Below are 22,369 nucleotides of genomic sequence, written 5' to 3' on the forward strand. Positions count from 1 at the left end.
ATCTTTTGTTAAAGAATTAACACGTTCAGCAGTCAGTAACCTTACCAGCAGAGGGAGATATGGCATCAGGCAGTGCATCATTCTCATACATCATTTGTCTATTAGAAAAACTAATTCTGAGTATTCTATACCGTGTAGAGGTTGGGTTTGCACTAGGGTAATATATACCTGAGTCTGTTGCTGACTAGGTATGTGGACACTTTAGCACAGGGAATGGTGTTTGACATAATTCCCAATCCAAGTGGAAATAAATTAATACAGCATAAACAAAGGGGAAGATTAGGTAATTAGGTATTATTAAATACACATCATTATTTATAAATATAGAATCTAGGTGCTTGAGATCAGAAATTGAACCCTTCAGGGGCTATCAGAACAGTCAAAGAGAATACTCTTTGCAGCATGACTTAAAACCCCTGTACTCCAGTAAGTCCATGATCGCAGTGGCTCGCTGCTTTCCCAGCACTCATATTGATGTGGGTTGGTGTGCCTTGCCTTTGTGCACAGCCAATGTTAGGGCTTAAAAACTGTTGGTTGTCATTTCTACCTCCCATTGCACCTATTCAGAACATGACATATTCCCTTCCCAGCTTCATGGTGCTCTGTCCTTAACACAATTCCATTCCCCTAAAATTCTATCGTTGTGGTTCTGCAAATGGAGCTGAGGATTCGTTTTCTTTCGTCCTCCTGGTATTGTAATTTACATTTATTGCATCATTGCCCTTTAGATTGTCATGTTTATATTATATCTCCTTATTCATAGTAGATTGCCAGCATATGTCCCTGAATGCAATTTTATTTGGCTGCATTTAGGGTATTTCTGAAATATGTCAGATATTAGGGATAATATCATTGCTGTTTTGGTTACTAAAAGAAAACCATCAGACAATTGTCCAGTAATCAGACTCTTAACAAAAAAAGAATAATGAAAGTTCCACTATTTTAAGCTAATTTTCCAAAAACAGTCTCTGTGAAAATTACTTCTAATTTAAAGGACCCTAAAGTATTGCTCACCCCACCAACAGGGCAAATGGCTCTTTTTGGACCAATCATAGAAATGAGCTTCCTTAAATCCATTGCACCTTAAAGCTGACATTATTGCAGAAAAGCATATACAGCACCTTGTCAGCATGGTATAACTGGGCTTGGCCAAGTTGTCATTTCTGACAGGTCAGTGTAATGAGCATGAGAGCGCTGAGATGGTCGAAAAGTTTTTTTTTTTACTTGTTGATGTGGGGTTTTTTTACCCAAATCAGCAGGGTAGAGCTGTTTGGGGTGATAAGACCATATATATGTGTCTCATTATGAGCTCTACATTATCAAGTTGTTGTCACCCATGCTATCACACTTAGCCACATTTATGTTTGGGATTCATTTTGTGCAATTTCTTTACATTCCTAACCTGGGAACAGCAGAAAATCTGATTCTCTGGAGCAGCAGACATTAGCTGGCAGGACTGTCCATGCATTTTAAACCTACATGCACTTGCAAAACCACTAATAATGAGAGGTGTTAATTGGATTAGAATTTTTTATTTTGCATTTGTACCTTCTTAAAAAAGTATTGAAACAGGTAGTTACATTAAAAAAACATGGAAAAGAGGAAAAAGAGAAAAAAAAAGATTTGGAGACAATAAATGAGAAAAAGGAAGAGTTTTATTACAATTTTAATGATTTTGGTATTTTTGTTCAAATCCTGTAAGGAAAGCAACACAGTACACTAGGGAGGGAAAATTCTTGGGGAAAAACTGTAATTTATTTCAACACTGGTTTTCCTCTAGTATTTTTACATATGACCCTTCACTTCTCTGTGCCTTAGTCCCCAGCATGTCAAGTAAGAATAGTGTTTCCAGTCTCCTTTGTAAAGCGTTTTAAGACATACAGATGAGAAGCACTTTATAAGACTTAGGGATTAGAAAAAGCACAACAATAAAAGAGATGAAAGGGATCAGAGGTTAGAATTTAAAACACTAATAATCACACTGGCGCAGAATTAAGATCATCAAAAATAAATCCTTTTGAGCTGCAGCTTGAATAGCGGGACTGGGAAAGGGACAAGAAGAAAAGAGAAATAAAACCTTCTTTTAGTCAGTTGTCAATATCATCAGTACAAAACCACACATACATACTTTGTGATGGCATTTGAATTATGTAAGGAAATTTGAAATAGGGCAAGAAATAGGAGCTATTCATGTGCAGAGAAAGATCAGATAAGGAAATTAAACTGTATGTTGAATTCTGCTGTAAGCAGATATCCCTTAAGGCTACAAAAATAATGATTTGATTATCAAAGCTGTGGAATGTGTGGCTCATCTCCCTTTGTGTTACAAGGAGCCTTTCCATTAAATTTGTTGTTAAGCAAAATGTCTACGGGAGACTCATTTTGGATACTGATTATGCACCTCTTAGGAGGGGAACTCATTGCCTTCCTTCTGCACGCTGGAGTTACATTCCAGCAAGGAGCTGCAAGGTCAAGCCATCAACCCCGTGTCTTCAATATACCTGGAATGAGTATATTCTGCCAGCATATTCAATAAAGCAATTACAATAGCATTAATGCAAATGACCAATGCATCAGATGCAGTGTAGAGGAAGAAGACGAAATCACTTTAGCATATTCTGCCCCAAATATTTGAGGCTGTTTTATTCCACAGGAGGTCAGCCAAACAGCCGGCCCATGGCAGAGGACTCTGTGGGTGACATGGAAGAGAGAGGTTGCTAGGCAAGGTTATCTTGATCTTTCTGCCTCAGCACTTGAAGGCAATCATATTCATTTTCCAGGGTATTACATCATTGGTGCTAAGGTGCTTCATACCTCTGTTCCGCTGTGCCATAGTAAAGTGGAGACAAGGAGCTGCTGTCCTATCCTGATGAAGAGGATGGGAAAACAACAGTCCCTGTTCATACCCAAGTACTGAAAGAATGGAGAATGGATGGAAGTGCCACAGCATTTTCTGGATGGATATGTTGTAGGGAGAACAGCAGATCTTCCTAAGAGTGCTGCTCTTAAGAAACTTTGGCAGCTGCTGTGCATCATATGCCCTCTTTGCAGGTGAAATGAAGTCTGCTGGATGTGAAGAGCAGCTGTCGTGTAGAGAAGAAAAAATTATGAAGGATATGCTTATGACCAGCCAGATGTCTCCTGACACAACACATCAAATGTTGCAAAGAGATTTGGGCATATGTTATCAGTGCTTCAACAATGTGGGTGGGCTCAGAACAGCCCTGCTAAAGTAACAAGGATGGGAACTGTACAGGTGGGCTGCTCAGGTCCAACATGACAGCCCAAGAGCTCTCAGTCTAAGACATTTGGCCTTCTGTGCTCTGTCATTTCCTTTTTTCATTGTAGCCTCTTGTCCCCTTCTGTTCTCATTACAGGTGGCAAGGTACAAGCAGATCTCCCTCTTTTCCTGCTTTGGATCTGTTTGGTTTAACTCCAGTCAGCATCTAAGCCCCACACAGCTGCAGTCTGCCCCACAGGGTTGGGAGAGACAATCAGAGAGAATCATAAAATTGGTGGGTTGAGATAAAGACAGTTTAACAGGTAAAGCAAAAGTCACATACATAAGCAAAGCAAAACAAGGAATTCCTCCACCAGTTCACAGTGGAAGGAGGGTGTTCAGCTATTCCATACCCAGGAGAGCGGGACTCCATCACACACAGTGGTAACTTGGGACTCCTCCCTTTCTTCTTCCCCCAGCTTTATGTGCTGAGCATGACATCATATGGTCTGGAATATCCCTGTGGTCAGTTGTGGTCAGCTGTCCCAGCTGTGTCCTCTCCTAGACTCCTTGTGCACCCTCTGGCTGGTGGGGTGAGGAGCAAAAAAGGCCTTGACTCTGTGCAAGCCCTGCTCAGCATAACAACAACATCTCTGTATTATCATCCTTGTTTCCAGCACAAATTCAAAACACAACCCCAAAGTACTATAAAAAAAGATTATTAACTTTACCCCAGACAAAAACAGCACAAGACCTCTCATTACATGTTTTATTAGGTTCCCACATCAACATTTTACATTGAAATCTTATGTATCACATATTAAACCTCTGATATCTCTCTATTTTTTTTCAGTAAAGAGCACATTCAAAGCGAGAAAATATTATTCATTCAGCACCAGTCCAAAAAGGAACAACTGTTTAAAATGACTAATCATCTCTTTCTCAAGGGTGTTAGACTTGAGGAAGCATTTGGTGATGGGTTTGTGGTGGTTTGGCAGGATTTGCAGAGACTACAGAGCATCCTGCAGCTGTAGTAGTAAGACTTATAAATGACAAGATTCACGCTACACTAAATTTCAAAAGTAGCTCAGCTTGATGTCTGATTAATTTCTGTAAGAAATGAACTCCAGAGGAAAATATGACTTGGGTGTCCTATATATCTTTATTTGCAGAGTTCTGGAGGAAGGAAATTGCCGTCATAGGCCATGTGGTCAGACTTCCCCTGATGCTCTGCCAGAATTGGACAGATCTGATCATAAATCTGATAGGTTTACAGACCCATTATCAGTGCTGGCTCAAGCGCTGCTGTCAGTCCAATCTACCAACTTCTTGGTGTCCCGTGGGGCAGAAGGGAGATCAAGACTGTCCTAGGTTTCCTAACCTTTATCTTTTTCCTTCTTCTTCCTTGTCTTTCCTCCATTCTTTCTTCCCTCCTGATCAGTTGATCCCATTTAAAGAGCCACAACATTATTTTTTGACCATTAACACCATGCAAATAGTATTGCAAGAAATGCACAGGAAGAGAGAATCTACTCTGGTATAGATTTGAACAAATAAAAGATCACACCATTGGGAAAAAGCTACAGCAGTTTGATGCTCTGCAACTGGAGTGTCCTGACCACCTCTCCTCACGGCTCTGTTGTGATTACCTCAGGACGAGCATCCTGTTCACCACGGTGGAGCCACTTGGCTGAGTGGCTGTCACTGCCCTCCTCACTCCTTCTTCTGAGACAGGGGCTGAAAAGTGTCAGTGTGCAAAGTGGCAGCAAAGGGATGTTTCTCCCGACTCTTACTTCTGCAGATAGCTGAGTTCACAACTTACCCCGGAGTGATTAGAGACATAAAGATCCCCCCTCCCACCGTCTCCCGACTCGGTGCATTATTGCAATTGCTAATTTAAGCGGGACGTGAGGTGAGTTCTTTCAAAGAGTGAACCTGACCCTTCACCTCCCCAGCACTACCCGTGGCTGTTGCAAAGCAATTGTGCCCGTCAATGGAGAACAGAGAGCAGTAAAAGTAATGAGAAAGGTAATAAGAGTTAAAACAAAGGTAGATGGACCTCAAATGAAAACAGGAAGATTTAGGATACCTGGAGAAAGACAAGTCAGCATTATATAGAGACGAATTAATACTTTGGGATTAAACTGTGTGTGAAGGGTAGGGGCATAGAGCACTAAAAATAGGAACAGGGTAATTTAGAAGCTAATCAAGCTCTGTCACAGACAAAATTAATAAGTAAAAAAAGTTTTAACAAGACATTAGCCATCCGAAGAACATAGAAGGCCTGTGGAGGAGGATATTGTATCAGAAGGTGTTATTAACACTGCTATTATTAGATTGGGTATGATTAACAGGACTTGGTCAGAAAGAATCAAGGTGAAGTTTAGAAGTACAGTGGTGGATCACCCAGAATGTCATTACAAAGGTGAAAATTGTAAAAAGAAGCAGGAAGTAGAGGAAATAGTTTTGGAAAATGATAGATGGAAAGACAGTGAAGCGTTCTGAACTTTTCTATATGGCACAAAGGTACAGTCAGTGAGAACAAGGAGGTGAGGCAGTTGTTTTCTCTTCTGTCCATGCTTTAAGTGTCATGGTCAACATTTGCAAAGATGAGACTTCATAGACAGAGGACTTTTAGAGACTCATTATAGGTTTCCATGACTGTATTTTTTTCCTGCATTGATTTGCAATTTGGTCTTCATAAGAACTGAGAGATGGTTGGTTGTAAATTAGTGATACTTCTGAGAAATCAGGGGAAACAAACTGATTTCCACCATTCTTGTGATTCAACATTTTTTTGAAAGCAGGATGAAAAAATATGAGTTTCATAAAGGTGAATTTTTGAAGGACAGATCTGACTGTAATCACCAGGTGAAGAAGCAATTTGCTGAGCATCAAAAGAGATGTGGGCACAATGAGAAAAATATCACTGGCCCCAGGCATTGATTTCAAAGCATCTATTACTGAGCACCCCCAGAGGCAAGGTCCTGGTCTTGATGGACACCTCTTTTTTTTTTTCTTTTTTTCTTTTTTTCTTTTTTTCTTTTTTTCTTTTTTCTTTTTTTCTTTTTTTCTTTTTTTCTTTTTTTCTTTTTTTCTTTTTTTCTTTTTTTCTTTTTTTCTTTTTTTCTTTTTTTCTTTTTTTCTTTTTTTCTCTTCCAGTTGTACTAATTAAAAGTAAATATCTATTTGCTTAGAAATGCACCCATTTCTCTGAATTTTATTGTGTGATTTGCTGGTTTTACTTATATTTTGGTCAACAGGTATTGTGGATCAAAGGATACTTTTTCTGAGGCTTCTCTGCTGTTGCTTCTCATCAGCACATACACATATAACCAGATACTCCAAATGACCCTTTGTCCTTACCTGGATCCCTCTTGATCTGTTACCACAGTTCTCTTTGCCATTAGCCTGACATCTAAAAAGCAAAATCTTACAAAGTCAGTAGGTAGGGTTTTTATGTGTGCTTTAGTTAGACATACTAGATCCTTAATTAATCAGGAGAATCTACTATCAACTCAATGCAGATTATTATTATTCACAAAGAACAGCATCTCACCTGGAAAACAGGCGATGTTTCAGCACTCTGTCACTGCCACATTACATTCCCACCCCTTCAGACAGATTCTTTAGCCTGTGGTGCCAATCAGGAGTGATTTCCCTGGACTAAGTGCTGTTACATGGGGGGAATAAACCTGGCTGTGAGCCTGCATCCTTTAGGCTTTAACCATGCACTAATCATCAGGGCGTCCAGTCACCATTATTCCTGCAGAGACAATTTGACGGGTGACACTGTGACAGTAACATTGCTGCTGACCGCCCGCTAAGTCCCTGGCTCTGGAGCTGCACAACCAGTGGAAAACTCAGCAGATCCCTTCTTCCCTGCCTGCATGTGCTCGCCACATTTCAACTGAGCAAAGGCGTCCTTCTCTCCCCGCAAATCACATTACACTCTCTGTGTTCTGATGGAAAGCCGGAGTGAACCTGTAGAGTCCTGAAACACATAATATGCATGGCTGCTGTTTTACACTTGTAACATCTTGTATGCACTGAAATGTACAGCTGTTTACACTTGTAGTTCTGTCAAGTAAACAAGTGGTGATTTCTTATGATAGAGGGGAAATTGGCACAGGGCTGCTATTCACTCACCTACAGCCTGGCAACTCCCAGTGGTGGAAATCATTCTTTAGGCACCGAATTGGCATCAGGCTTTCTGTAAAACTGGCTTTTCTGAGGTGGAGGGGAGGCAAGAGGAAGTCTGTTGGCTGCATCTGCACCTCTAGGGAAGGCAGCAGCTGAGTGTCTGATGGGCTCTGTCTCTTGCTGCAGCCACCCACGTAAGTGGCTCACAGATAGCCTGTGCAGTGGCTGTGCCAGGGTGTGCTGGCATGCAAATCCATAGCAGGCATTTTCAGGTAGCTCCTCACCAAGAGATGTAGAGCTTGGAACCTAAAAGACTGACAAATCTGCGAGAGAAAGGCTTGGAGATAAACTTTATCCCCTAAAGATGATGCTATTGTAACTTTTAGGTCAGTAAAGATGGTTATAAATAATAAAATAAGAAAAATCTAGACTGTCTTTTCAGAAGTTGGCCAGAGAGAGCATCTGATGAAGCTGGCGAGCTGCAACTTTGCAACAATCAAAAAGAAGCTATGTAGAGATTACTTTGGTACTGTTTTGCAACAGAAGGCTAGTGTGTACCAGGAGTTATCAGGAGTTCTCAGGGAATCTGAATGTACTCATGGTGATTAAGTCCTTAAAATATTAAGAAAAATTAAGAAATAGAATAATAGAATCACAGAATGGTTTGGGTTGGAAGCAACCTTAAAGGACAGCTAGTTCCAACCACTCTCACAGATGATTGGACGTGGGGACAGGGACACCTTTCATCAGATTGGTCTGAGCCCCATCCAGCCTGGCTTTGAACATCTCCAGAGAAGTGGCAGCCACAATTTCTATGGGCAACCTGTGCCAGTGCCTCAGCACCCTCACAGTAAAGAACTTTTTCCCTAATACCTATTCTAAACCAACTCTCAGTCTGAATCCAGTCCCCTTTGATCTGTCACTACATGCTCATACACAAAGTCCCTCTCCATTTGTCTTGTAGACTCTCTTTAAGTTCTGGAAGGGTGTAATAAGATCGCTCCTAAGCCTTCTCTTTTCCAGGCTGAAGAAACCCAATATATTAGAATAGAATAGGTCGTAAAAACCCTTAGAGGACATCAAGTCCCTCTATAAACCTTACACTACTGAGTCCACCACTAAACCATGTCCCTAAGTGCCACATCTGTATGTCTTTAGATGCATTTGGGGATGGTTCATCACTTCCCTGGCCGCCTGTTCCACAGTCTGACCTTTTGGTGAAGAAATTTTTCATAATATCCAATCTAAATCTCCCCTTGGTACAGCTTGAGCCTGTTTCCTGTCATCCTGTTCATGTGTTATTTGGAAAAGAGACTGACTTCCACCTGGCTCCAGCCTCTTTTCAGGGAGTTGTAGAGAGTGAGAAGGTCCTCCCTGATCCTCCTTTTCTCCAAGCTAAACACCACCACATCCCTCAGAAACTCCTCACTGGAGTCCTCCAGATCCCTCAGCAGCTCTGTTGCCCTTCTCTGGACATGCTGCAGCCCCTCAATGTCTTTCTTACTGTGAAGGGCCCAGGACTGACTCGAGGATCTGAGTTGTGGCTTCACCAGTGCCCAGTACCGGGTGACAGTCACCGCCCTGATCTTGCTGGCCACACCATTGTTGACACAAGCCAGGTGCCTTTGTCCTTCTTGGCCACCTGGACACATACCAGCTCATGTTCATCCTCTGCCAACCAACATGCTGATATCCTTTTCTATCATTCAGCTTTAGCATTGTCTGTGGTTGTTATGACTGAAGTGCAGAACCTGGCACTTCACGTTGTAGAGTCTAAGAGACATTTCTGTCTCAGCAGAGATGATCTGCAAACTGTTGGAAGCCAGGAGAGTCTCCAGAGATGTGTGTGTTTCCCCTGTTCGGATGTGTGCCTTTTCAATATGTCTTTATATGCTTATCCTGTTCCTATCCTCAGACACAGACATCTGCTTCTGCTCATAGCTGCCGACAGGTCATGGGACTAAATGGTCCTTTGCTAGAGAAAAGTGTTTAAATTCCCTTCAGGTTTCTAGTGTATTAAAAAATTAAATCTCTCTGTATATAACATAGTGTCTTGGGGTGACTTTGTGATGTGTATCCCCTATTTTTTCCCAAACCTGGTGGGGGAGGGGTGGTTGTGCCTTCTCTCAGGGGATCTATTTCTAAATTTGACCAAACCAGCACACATAGTTTCTATCAAAGGAAAGTTGGAGTCTGGTTTAGGACACAGTAAATTGGTTTTTACCATCTTTTTCTGGCCTGCAATTTTGCCAAATGATCAAGCAAGAAGAATCACATTTATTCTTCAAGGCAGCCTCTGTTTCAGCTAAAAAGAAAAAAAAAAATAATTTCAAAGAGAGACCTGAAAGTATCCTCCATGAACAATTACACAGTTCTACCACCATAAACTGGGGCAGACAGCTCAGTATGTCACAGCTGACATGTAGAGATGTAAAATAAAATAAAATGGGAGAGATAATCACTGCTAAAGCTGTAGCATTGAAGGAAAGGACACCTACAAGATCCCTCTACCCATCTACTATTTGGGCAAGGGGGAAGGAGTTGTATCCCTTGAGACATGGCTCAGGGTTCATCTCTGAGTAGTGACATGGTGTTTAAACTCACACCATGGACTTCGTGACATTGCATCCCACAAAAGGGGAGGCAGGAGGGGAAGGAGTGTGGAATACAACTCCATTTGAGCTGCAAGGAAAACCCAAACATTCTCACCACCTTTATTCATAGCTGATTTTTCAGCTTTGTTTTAGTGCCTGTAATGTATGCAAGGACTCTTGCTCTAACATGGAGAATTATAGAGCACCTGAGTCCTGCCAGGGTGCAAGGCTCCTCTCCTGATAGCAGAGGAATAACCCGTGAGATCCCATTCGTGTCCTCTGCATGCGCATATGTACCCAAATACCCATATAGCTTTATTTACGGCTAAATGTTCTACTCGTTACTTGTGATGCAGAAGAAAGCATTTGAAATTTGCATTTGTGTGACTCAGGTAGAATGGAGCAAATTGCTTTTAAATAAAACCCGCTGAGAAAAAAAAAAAAAAAGAAAATCACCATTTACATTTCACCCAATATGCATGTTTTTAAAAGTCCTGAAGTATTGATCACAGTAGTTAGGCATAATCAAAAAGCCTCCAACAGGGTCATAAGCACTGCTCTGCCTGTATGGTTTTTTGTTCTCAGCAATAGGAACATCTCCCTTGAGTTTTTCTGGAGCTGTATTAATTGGATGATTAAAGCAAGAGCCAGATCAATTGGAATTTGAAAAGATGGTGAATGCTATAATAAAACAAAAAATAAAACGTTGTATCTACATGGTTAAAAAAATCAATAAAGTTTAGAGGAATAATGCAAAGAAAGAAAATAAGAAAAAGCTAATTGCTCCATCTTTTTGCAGAGTTATTTCCTGAGTCACTTTCCAATCTTTTTTCTTTTCTTTTTATGTCTCTGCAGAATGACCCTTGCTCTCCTTTTTCACACATATGCAAAACCACAGCTACATTAACAACTCTGCTGCTTGCTCCCTTGATTCCTTTTCTTTCCTGCTTAAAATTGCCCTTTCTGGCCTTATTACACACAGTGGCTAATGCACTCATCTTGGAAAGAGGAGATCTAGGTTCAACCCATATTTCTACCCCTAAATAACTGTATAATCTAGGGCACAATATCTAATGAGTTCCCCACTTGTCTAATAGGACTGACAGTATTCATTTGTCTATTCTGACTATTTAAATTGTCAGCCCATCTGGTAGGATCATTTCCTTTTCAGAGTCAGAGTTCAGATCCCATTCTTAGTTTGGGTCTATTGGCACTACAGTAGTTGGGAAAAAAAAAAAAAAGAAAAAAAAAAAAAAAGGCATAATACAAGTAAATTCAGTTCCACAGGGGGAAGTGGCAATATTTGCAGTTACATTAGGGATCTGTTTAAACACTCGGCTTGTCTCAGCAGTGCCCAACTCTGAGAAAAGCCAGGGAGCTGCACAGTGATACTTCTGCTGCTCAAAGTGCACCTCCATTAATTGACAGAATGAAGGACAGGCTGTTAACTTTCCTGCTGGTGCTCTGTGTACTGAAAAGATGAATCTTCTAAATAAGACATTGTATCCTGTGGCTCACTATCATTTACAGACACCAACCCATCCTCTGTTTCTTTTTGAAACTCAGGCACTTGTACCCCTTTGATGGCCTGGAGGTGGACTTTTCAACCCAAATTGGGACACCTAAATAAATGTGCTGCCTTGAAAAGATCCTGAGTACTCAGCCGTCATGGTCTAACCCCAACCAGCCCCCAGCTCCACACAGCTTCTCACTTGCTCCCACATCTGCAGGATCTGGGGGAGAACAAGAAGGGTAAAAGTGAGAAAATTCATGGGTTGGGATAAATACAGCTTAAAACGTAAAGCAGGAGCTGTGCAGACAAGCAAAGAAAAATAATTACTAGGAATTAATTCACTGCTTCAATTGGCAGGCAAGTGTTCAGCCATCTCCAGGAGAGCAGGGCCCCATCATGTGGAATGGTTGCTTGGGAAGACAAACACCGCAATTCCAAATATTCCCCCTTTCTCTTTCTTCACCCAACTTTATATACTGACCGTGATGTCACATGGTCTGGAACATCCCTTTGGTCAGTTGAGGTCACCTGTCCTGGCTGTCTCCTCCCAACCTCCCAAGCACCCCCACCCCCTCCTCAGCATGGCTGTATGGGGAGCAGGAAAGAAAGGCCTTGGCTCTGTGTTATCAACACATGCTCAGCAATAACAAAAACATCTCTATGCTATCAGCTCTGTGTTCAGCACAAACCCAAAGCACAGCCCCACACCAGCCACTATGAAGAAAATTCACTTTACACCAGCCAAAACCAGCACACCAGCACTCACTGAAGAAGATTAGGCTACTTATTAGCTCCTTGAACATGGAGTCCAAACGTTTAAGCAACTTACTTGGAAGATTTTGGTGCACACTTCCCCAGTCTCCAGCTATGGCACTGGTTGTGTTCCAAGAAGTCCAGGGCTATCCACAAGTAAACATTATTTCTCCTACTGAGAATAATAACTTTCATCATTCCCAGCCAGATGTTAAAAGTTCTCAGGCTATGCCTTCAGCTGTCTCATAATTTAGCTCCTGAAGCTTGAACTCATCCTGGTGTTCCATCTCCTCTTTCTTAACTCCCCACCCTGGTTGCCTCAACTTGCCTGGCAATGTCCTTCCCTTCAGAAGAAATAGAAGGCCAAAGAACAGGCTTCTCCACCTCGAAAATGCTATGTTCTTCTCTCTTGAGGACTGTGCCACTGGTGTTAGAGTGAGGAATGAACAGATGTGTCGTGAAGTGCTTCCTTATCACCCAGAGTGCTTTGACACAGAAGGACTTAACTGCCCCAGTGAAAAGTTGGGGGAAAGTGCCCTGTTTCATGTCACAGGCAGTGGGAACACAGAGGTACGTTGAGGCAGTGTGAATCAGAAGATGTCTATTGATTTCGAGTCAGAGGAGTGACGCTGATTTACAGTAGCAGAGGAGCTTACATTTTAAGATAAAAGGTGAAACGTTGATTCCTTTGAAGCCAATAGCAACTTTGGCATTGACTTCACCTAGGCAGTTTCCAATTTTAGGAAGACTGTCCTGTTCTTATTTAAGGCAAAAATTAAGCAGCCTTGGGGACAATTTTTAAAGAATTCTTACCCCTTTGTTCTCCTCCTGGTGAGTGTCATATTTCAGGGCTTACACTAAACTAACAATAATAACAATTAAAATTCCCTGTGTTTGTTTTATTTAGTGTGTTAAATTTACTGGTTATATCCCAGGCAAACAAGTGAACCATTCACCTTGCCCTGAAGAATGGAAACTCCAAGGACAAACCTATAGATAGAGATTAGAATGAAAGAAAAAAAGAAAGATATATTGCTTTTAATTAAAGTACATATCCACTAGGCAAGAGTGGGCCTTTAGGAAACAGACTTTAATGCAGAAGAAGTGAGAAATATGTGAATAGCACTAAATAACCTTATTGAGAGGGGAGGGGAGAGAGCAGAGAGATATGATGGGAAGAAAGCAGGAGTTTCTGAATGTGAAAGTGAATATTACTAGGGGATGACAATGAGACAGATAAGCCATTAAGCAAATTTCAGATTGCAGATCAACTGAGCTGTTGCTATGCTTTAAAGCAAACTATAACTGAAGGTTTGTCTTCACATACATCTCCTCTGGTTTATATGATGTGTCTAGTGGGGGTGTGTCTGTGAGACATTTTTCGAATGCCACTCCAGAGAATGGAAATTTTCTTCCACAAAGAGATAAAAATAATTGTGTTTCCATGGTTGGGTATTCATTTTGGTTTATCTTCAACTTTTTTTTTTTTTTCTTTTTTTTTTTTTTAATATTAATTTCCCATCCATTAGAGCATTCTGTTCTATGGAAATTTTGGGAACTAAAATACCGTAGAAGTCAAAATTCACTAATAAGAAGTTCTGCTTCTCTCTGTGTCTGTGTCTTTAAAGGCCACATTTTCCCCTCCCTTTTCTTCTTCTACACAACTTCTGACTGACTTATTACATGGTGTTATTTTGCACTTTGCTGTTCCTCAGCTGGTACTTAAGCCTGTGACCTTAATTATGTCTAGGTGGCCTTTCTATTGTAGCAGAAGTAGCAACAAGAGAAATATATATGCTTGTATATATGTATATATATTTATTTTATATACATAAAGTTATGTAGCTCAGAATACACCCATTTAATATACTTGCTACTTTCTGTTCCAGAGGAAAGCTGGAGGTTTTCTTTACAATTTTAATTTTGGGCGATTGAGAAAATGAACTTCTATTCCCCTGAAAAGATGGGACTTTATGTTTAGGCCAGGGATCTATCTTGATCTTATGAGATTTGTAAGGCTTTGGTAGCAGCTAAGGGGAAAATACCACATCTCCCTTATTTATGAGCAACTTTGAATTTACGGAGAAGCTCATTTTTATACATCCGGATAATCTATATCTATAGTTAAAGCCTCTCTGTGAAAAAAAAACCAAACCAAACCAAAACAAAAACAAACAAACCCCCCCCAAAAAAATACCCCAACCTTGGAAAGCAAAATAATAAAAATAATACAAAAACAGCTGTATGGAAAAATGTGTAGATACGAGCAGAACACAATGAGGCATTTTCTAGGGGATGAGGAACCAGAAAATTGCAAGCATTTAAGAGAAATGCTACTTATTTTAAATTCACTTGCACATCCCATAGTAATATGCCTCACCATGGCAGACTGCTAGGCAGAGGGGAAAAAAAGCTTTGTGAGTTCAATAGCTACCCACTGATTGTAAACATGAGGAGGAACTCTGCGAACACAGTGCTGAAATATAGGGTAATTTCCTCTTTATTAGAGTCCATGAAGTCTGCTACATTAATGGTTAGGCTCTGTATACAGTACATATAACAGAATTATACAGATATTTTCTGCAGTTCTTTATTTGCTTTTTGAAGTTTTTTCAGGTGAAAAAAAATAAAAAGAGAAAAATATCCTTAATTTTTCCTTTCCTCCTCTCATGATAGTGTCCACGTCTCATATTAATATGCAGTACAACACAATCTGTGACTGGCATCTCTGTAATGCCCTACAATGCCCCACACTGATTTTAAGGTGAACTCAACATATATAGGTACCTCTACTCCGTGTTGTTTATTGGTTTTTAAGGAGACGAAAGACAAAGAAAATGAGTGTTTGAGGTAGAAAAGGAAATTGGTCAGTGTGTGATGTAGTCTGTCTAAGGGCTAGGCGTTCTAGCATGTGAAGTCCTCACCTCAGAGGGAGACCTAGGTCTGGAAATGGGAAAGAGGAATGGTCCCTTCTGTGGAACACACTGGGAAGACTGTGAAGAGCACACAGTGGTACTGCCGCTGTCACTTGGCTGTAGCTGAAACAACCTTTGGGAAGCAGCTTGATTTTCTGCCATGCACATATGGGATTAGCTCTCCTGAATGACCCTCCCCATCACCCAAGACCCCTGTCTGCTCACTGCCGTGGTGAGGGAGTCCCTTTTCACCTCAGTCCTGGACACAAGCCCCTGCCCCAAAGACACCACAAGATCCTGTTCTCCAGCCCTGCCTCCCGAGTGGACCTCAGACCTCATGTTCTGGAGTCATCCCTCGCATGATGCCATGACTTTTCTCCAGCTCCATCTCTTCTTCATCCTGATGGGATGCGTGGATAGACCCTGGGTCTGATCCATTCCTTCACAGTTCCTTATCTCCACTTCTTGTTTCAGGACCCCACAAGACATCTCTCTTGGTGAGGGTATGGGGTCACCTTGGCTTGCCCTCACAGGGCATCTCACTCCCTGTGTCCCCTGACAGAGAGTGAAGGGAGAAGAAAGGTGTCAGTGCTTGCCAAATGCATTTTTGAAGAGGCAGGTTTCCATTTGTAATATATGAATAGGCCATGTCCTCTGTGTGCTGGGCCTTTTTTTTCCTTAAAGCAAAAATAAGCAAAGTTCCATTCTGTGTACAATGTTCTAACACTGGGGCATTGTGGCATGGTAAAGCCTTTTATACTGCATTTTTTCTTACCTTACTTATGCTGTTTAAAAGAACAAAGTGTTCCAGGTTCATATTCTAGATACATTGAAAAAAAAAGGCAACATTTTTCTAAGGGGAAGTAAGAAGGAAAGAGTCAGTTTACCACAGCGGTGCCTCATTGCAGGCTTCCAGATAAAAAAGACATCAGAGGGGCTCATAAACGAAGGATTGCCTTTGTCGTAGATGGGACATGACTTAGCTAGAGGATTACTCTTTATTTCTTTTCTATAAGAGCTGCTCCAAGATTAGATGATAATGATGAGGCTAATGTTGATTTAAAATTGTGACATTTGGAGAAGAGTAGTCCATAGCATGCTTGTTAATGAAGGGGAACAATTCTTACTTTGCTGAGGACTGAACTTCTCTTTCAGATTTCCTTGGTAAGCCAGACATTACCAACTTTCTCGTGCTTTACTGTGCTTATTGGTTAAATAAAAACCAAAAATTAAGAAAAGAAAAAAAAAAGGTTAAGGCATTAGGGTAATGTAAAAGAGAATTAAAGGCTGAGATAAAAAAAAAAAAAAAAACAAGCAACCAAAACTTCAAATCTGTTGGTTGTTGTAACTATTAGAAATTTCTAATATCACTATTTGAAAACTTCTTCAGTGTACCAGATCGATACAGAGAATGTATTTTATGTCTGGATTCTTTTAATGATGATCAATATTATTAGCAGCAGTAGAATTAGAAAAAGACCTGAAACAATATAATTCTTTGCTCCTTTAATGTCAGTCAGGGCGATGTCAAATCCTGCATTGTTTTTTTTTTTCTTTTTCTTACAGATGAAATTAAAGTGAAGGCTTATCAGAAGGGTTTCTTCTGTTATTGGAGCTGCTTTGACTATCATTTCTCCTTTCTCTTTGCCAAGCCTGTGTTTGCAAAACAGAAAACCCAAATCCAAGTCCCTGCATCTGGTGTCAATTGAAATAAAACAAAAACAGGCTCATTTTAGCCACATAATTTAAGAAAGAAGACAGTATGATAACATTTAGAACAAGCCTCATACACACCAGCCAGCCATTATCCTTCAGAAGCAGGTGGCAGATGGCATGAAATCATCTTCGTCAGACCTCCAAAGCTTCGCTGCCACATTTGGGAGCATGGTTCTTGTAATGACTACTTGCATATTCATACTGCGTGATGGGCACTTCTCGATTTCTGTGCACCTCATTTTGGAAAGAAGCTAATGTGGCTATGCATGTACTTTATTGTACCATTCACATTTGGCATCATTAAGAGGAAGGAGAAGATGATTTTTTTTTCCCCTTTTTTCTGGGTGCATCCTTCTCTTGCGTCAGAATGGCACAGGGAATCAAAATGCATGGCAGTCTGGAGCACCACGACTTGCCTGAAGCTGTGATGAGATCAGCCTCTGTGTAATGCCTTCTGTGAAATAAAATCAGGATTAGTCCTCCATGTCATATGGCACATCTGACAAAAATAGATTCTTCTTCAAAGGTTGCTCTCCAGTTTTCATGACATGGTTGTCAAATTCCTTTTCAAAACTGGGTGTGCGAAGATAACTGTAGTTTATAAATCATCAAGGTGAGGCATATTGCTTTTTCAAGACTGCCAGGGGAATCAATGGCAAACCTAGAGAATTTACTTTGGGTCATGAAAGAGTAGTTTGCTCATACCTTACTTGCACTACTGAGTCCGTTTTGCAGGAGGGAGTTCAGGCAAGTCCATGGTAAGATTCCTTCTGACTTCAGTGGGGTGTCATACATCGACAAGTCTCAGGGCTGGGCTGTAAGCACTGTAGTACCTTATGCTTCAATTAAAGACTTTTTTAAGCTAGTGAGGGTGCAGGAATCAACTTTGGATTCCTGCAAGTGCTGAGAAATGCAGAAAACCTGAATCCCAAGAGCTCAAAAATGCAGCAAAAGAAAAACAGATTCATTGCTCCAGTGTGTGTCAACATCAGCCCCATCAGCTTCCAATCCTGAAACCATCATTATAGAAAGGGAACAAAGGAAAACATGGCTGGTTTTGATCTTTCAGCTATTTCCTCTGTGGTCAAAAGCAACATGGTACCTTGGAAATCCTCTGACAAATTACATATGGCAGTCAGAAGTCACTGCCACTAACACTTCCACTGGTGAGAAAAACATGTCCAGCATTGCCTCTAGCACTTCATTTCTCCTGCCCACAGGAGAGCAAAAGGCAAGGCTTACAGGTTCAGAAGATATGATCATGCATACCATGTGAATGAAGGGTGCAAGCACACGTGAAAGAGCACATCAGAGAGCCTGAAGACCTCCAGAGGAATCAGAAAGAGAGTACCTGTCTTGGTTCAGAGTATTGGCCTACTACATTTCATGGTTTCCAGGACATTTCTTAAAATGGATCTTCACTGAATCCCCAGGTAGCAAAGCGCTTGTGCTCAATTTAAGCATACACATAATTTAAGCATGCAAATAGTCCAATTTGTGTTGTATCAAGACCCAATTCTTTTCATTAAAACCTTATTTTACAAATCTAACAATGTTGCTACTGGTTACTTTCATCCTCTTCATCTATGAGTGGCACTTTTTCCCTTTATTTTGCTTTTAATTTTGCTGCATTAAAATGTTGCATATTCATATAGCAGCTACAACTTTTGTCTGAGGAAAACATCCTGCCTTCTAAGACTGTTCTGCTCATACAGAAGATATTATTAAATACCATAAACAAATACAGATATGCACTGTGACATCTGGGCGGAAATAACCCTACAGTCACATTTTACAAAGGAAGCCCAACCAGAAGAAGAGCTCAGACATGTAAAATGAACATTAATGGCATCTTAATGTTCCTCAGCTGCCTCTAGAGGGTTCAAATATGTTGCATCACAGCCAGTTCTAGAGGAGGTTTATCAGCAGATGGAGCCTTGTAGGAACTCAAAATACCCTATCAGATACATTATTGCCCCAAACTGATACATAATTATGTGATTTTTTTTTTCTTTCTGGGAAGGAGGGATGCTTATAATTAATCATATATTTTGTTGTTGTTGTTGTTAAGCCAATCAGTATTTGCTTGCAGGCATTGAAAGCTGGTAATTTTTTTCTAATTTTTTTTTTCTGTTTGCCACGGGTGATTCATATTCATAGAACATTATGAGAGTATTGAGAAGGGAAAGGAAGCTTTTTTTTTTACAATTTTGTGTTGATTAGTTTCAGCAGAACTTTATAGTTCACCCACAGCAAAAATAAAAAGGAAGTGTGAAATAACAAAAGAATTTGAGCGATGTATATGAATGTTCCTATACATGTTTATGCCATTATGAGTATGGGGTTCAAGCTGATATGACACATGAATGCAAAGAAACCCAGTGGATGAGAGAAGAAGTTAAAGAAAAAAATTGACTAAAGCAGAAACTGTGGAAAGAAAGATGTTTTTTTAACATTTTGTAATCAACAAGTATTGGTACAAATTTTCTAAAATCTGTACTTAGAGGTTCTGTAAGGTCTTTTTGCAGACATCTCAAGTAACATTAGACTAGATGTCCTTCATGTGCAAACAACGTTGGCCCTTGGAGAAAAAAACCACAATCATCATGATACATGCCTTGTTTATATTCAGTTTTATCAGATTATGGTATTTCAGATAATGGTAAGAAAGGAACTGTTTGTGGAATCAGATTTTTTTTATGTGCAAAAAGACACTCTGGAATTAGGTTTTGGAATGGAATTGCTCTCCAGGACTGTGCTGTTGGTACTAGTTCTTTTGATTCTGGAAGATGCAACTGCTTTTCCCATTCAGTTTTCTCAGTCCAGGACCAATATAAACTGAAATATAATTTCTCAGTGGTTTGTCTTGAAGGAGAAAACATGACCTGTGGCTTGTGTCACTGCCTGAAGAAAAAGAAGCTGCTCTCAGGTTGGTGCCAGGCATTTTAGTCTCGGGTCCACTGGTTTAATTTAATTCCTTCGTGGAATGGGCCAAAAATTACCTGTGGTTCTTTGCCTAATGAGCTGTACATTGGGTAACATTTCTGCTACCCAAAAAACTTGGACAAGGAAGTTAAATAGTATAGAACTGGTTGAAACTAGAGGAAAAATTCAGTTTAGTGTGATTTAACTTATATTTTTCAGGGTTGGTTAATATCATATTAGTCTTCTGAGATGTGCAGTGTATTTGTAGCTATTGCAGCTTTCTAGCTCTTTATAAGTGTTCATTTAATGAATGTAAAGTAAAGGCATATTTTGCACAGACATGTAGATAGATAAAAAAATACTAATATATTGAATTTTTGCTACTTATTTCCCACTAGCCATGTTTCTATTTTCTAATTTGAACAAGAAAAAAAAAACAAAAAACAAAAAACAAACAAACAAACAAACAAAAAAACCACAAAAAAACAAACAAAAAATTTTCTCAAATCATTTCCTTATCTAAGAAAACCATCACAGTTCACATACATGCTCATCCAGAAATATTTGTAGAAACTCATCAGTCAAAAACCTTCCATTTGTATTTTTGGTAAGTCATGTTTATTTTTTAGCCCTGTTTCCTCACCCATCTTTGCCCCATTCTGCTTACATTTATAGCCTTCTACAACAAATACCATGACTATGTCTTTGAAAAGTCCCTGAAAAGACAAATATTGATTTCAGCTGTTGCCTTCTGGAGGTAATATTAAACAAATATGGTGTGAGTAGTGAACCCCTCCCAAAGTAAGGTTAAATAGACCTTTCAGTTCCACGCCAAGGTTCTGGTTCCTTGATTTCCTATACCTGGATTGATCAAGGACAGGTTGAATGAGACCCTGAGCATCTTGACTTAGTGGGTGGTGACCTCACCCATGATGGGCAGTTGAAACTAGAGGAACTTTAAGGCTCCTTCCAACCCAAGCCTTTTTAATTTTCTGTGATTCCAAAATCTTCAGAAACCATAGTGAATCCCTTCTGAATGTTGCCTATCTCTTTCCACCAACTATATCAGGAACCTCAAGCAACTACAGTTTGACTTCAGATAAGTCACACAAGAGTTTAAAATTAGTTGATATCAGTTCATGTATTACTGTCTTAAATAACACTCTGAAACAGTGTGTTTCCTTCCCAGGCACTTACCTGGATCTTTTCTAGTCAACTCCAGTTTTATTCTGCTTAAGGAATCATGCCTTACTTTATTCTTTGGCATGCTGCATTGCTGAAAAGGCACAGGGGTTAAGACTTCAGATGTCAAGCAAAAATTGGTATGTGCCATGAATTAGCAAAAGAGACAAAAATAAAAGGCAAAACAAAACCAAACAACAAACCAAAAACAAAACCCAAAACCCAGGAAGATGAACGTGAGTTTCAGTTTCACAGGAAGGCTGCTACTGCCCCTGTAAGCAGCTAAAAATTCACACACAGCCACATCTTAAGTAATGTGTTGAGCTGTCCAAAAGGTAATTTACATGCTGTCAAGGCAAACAAGAATATGCTCACAAATTCGAGAGCAATATATGTGTGATTTGCACAATATCAATTCTTCGGTTGTTTTTTGGATGGAGCTATCGCCGTCAATTAAGTTAGTGACTCTTTGATTCAAATTATTTTTTGACACATAGTGAACAGAATGGCTCACAAGAGCATTATTTTCCCCATTGTTCCCTTGGCAGCCATAGAGTAAATGCAAACAGGTGGAAGTGTGGAACATCACTGCTGCTGAATCACATAACTGACCAACTAGGAAGAGTATGGATAATAAAGATTATTTTGAGGTGGGAGACAGTGGAAATGGATATTTACATCCTCCCTGTTGTTCACCGTTTGACGTAACAGCACCAGTCTGCCAAAGAGGGTTTGATAAAAACACTGAGCCAGATTCTCAGATGGTGAAATGTGCTCTACTTCCACACTGCACCCATAAGATAGAGACATTATTGGAATCAGCATAGGATTGGCACTCTGGAATGGTATATTCTAAGGTGCAAAATTCATCTAATAAAGTCCATGTTTTTTCCACAGAAGACGCACAAGAGCAAATGGGCAAATACGAGTCATGAGGTGAGGATCAGATGACACTTCTGTTTCAGTTATGTTACAGTGGAGACTTGTCATCAGCATAATGTTTAACTAGTTCCTGAAATGTGGTCTCACAGGTGAAACAGGAAATAAACGATGGTTCCTTGTAGTGGGGAGGCACTGGTAGCCAACCCCTTCTCTTTCTTTCTCATGCCCTGTATTCCATGTGCAACTGTGCGTCTCAGAGGTTTTATGATTCCCCAGCAGATTAGGATTTCACCTTGAGTCAACCTTGGCTCTGTGCCTTCATTTCCTTTTTGTTTCTCAGCTTGACACAGACTCATCAACATTCCAGGGAAGAGTGGGTTTTTGGTTTTTTTTCCCTGCACCTTATACAGCTCTGAACAGAGTCAGAGCCTACCATGTTATTAGCAACATGCATACAGAAGAAAACCCGCATCAGTCTGACAAAAAAAGGATACTGAATACTAAATTAATATCTAATAAGCTGTTA

This window comes from Coloeus monedula (genome assembly GCF_965178545.1).
Source record: "Coloeus monedula genome assembly, chromosome: Z".
Lineage (NCBI taxonomy): Eukaryota > Metazoa > Chordata > Aves > Passeriformes > Corvidae > Coloeus > Coloeus monedula.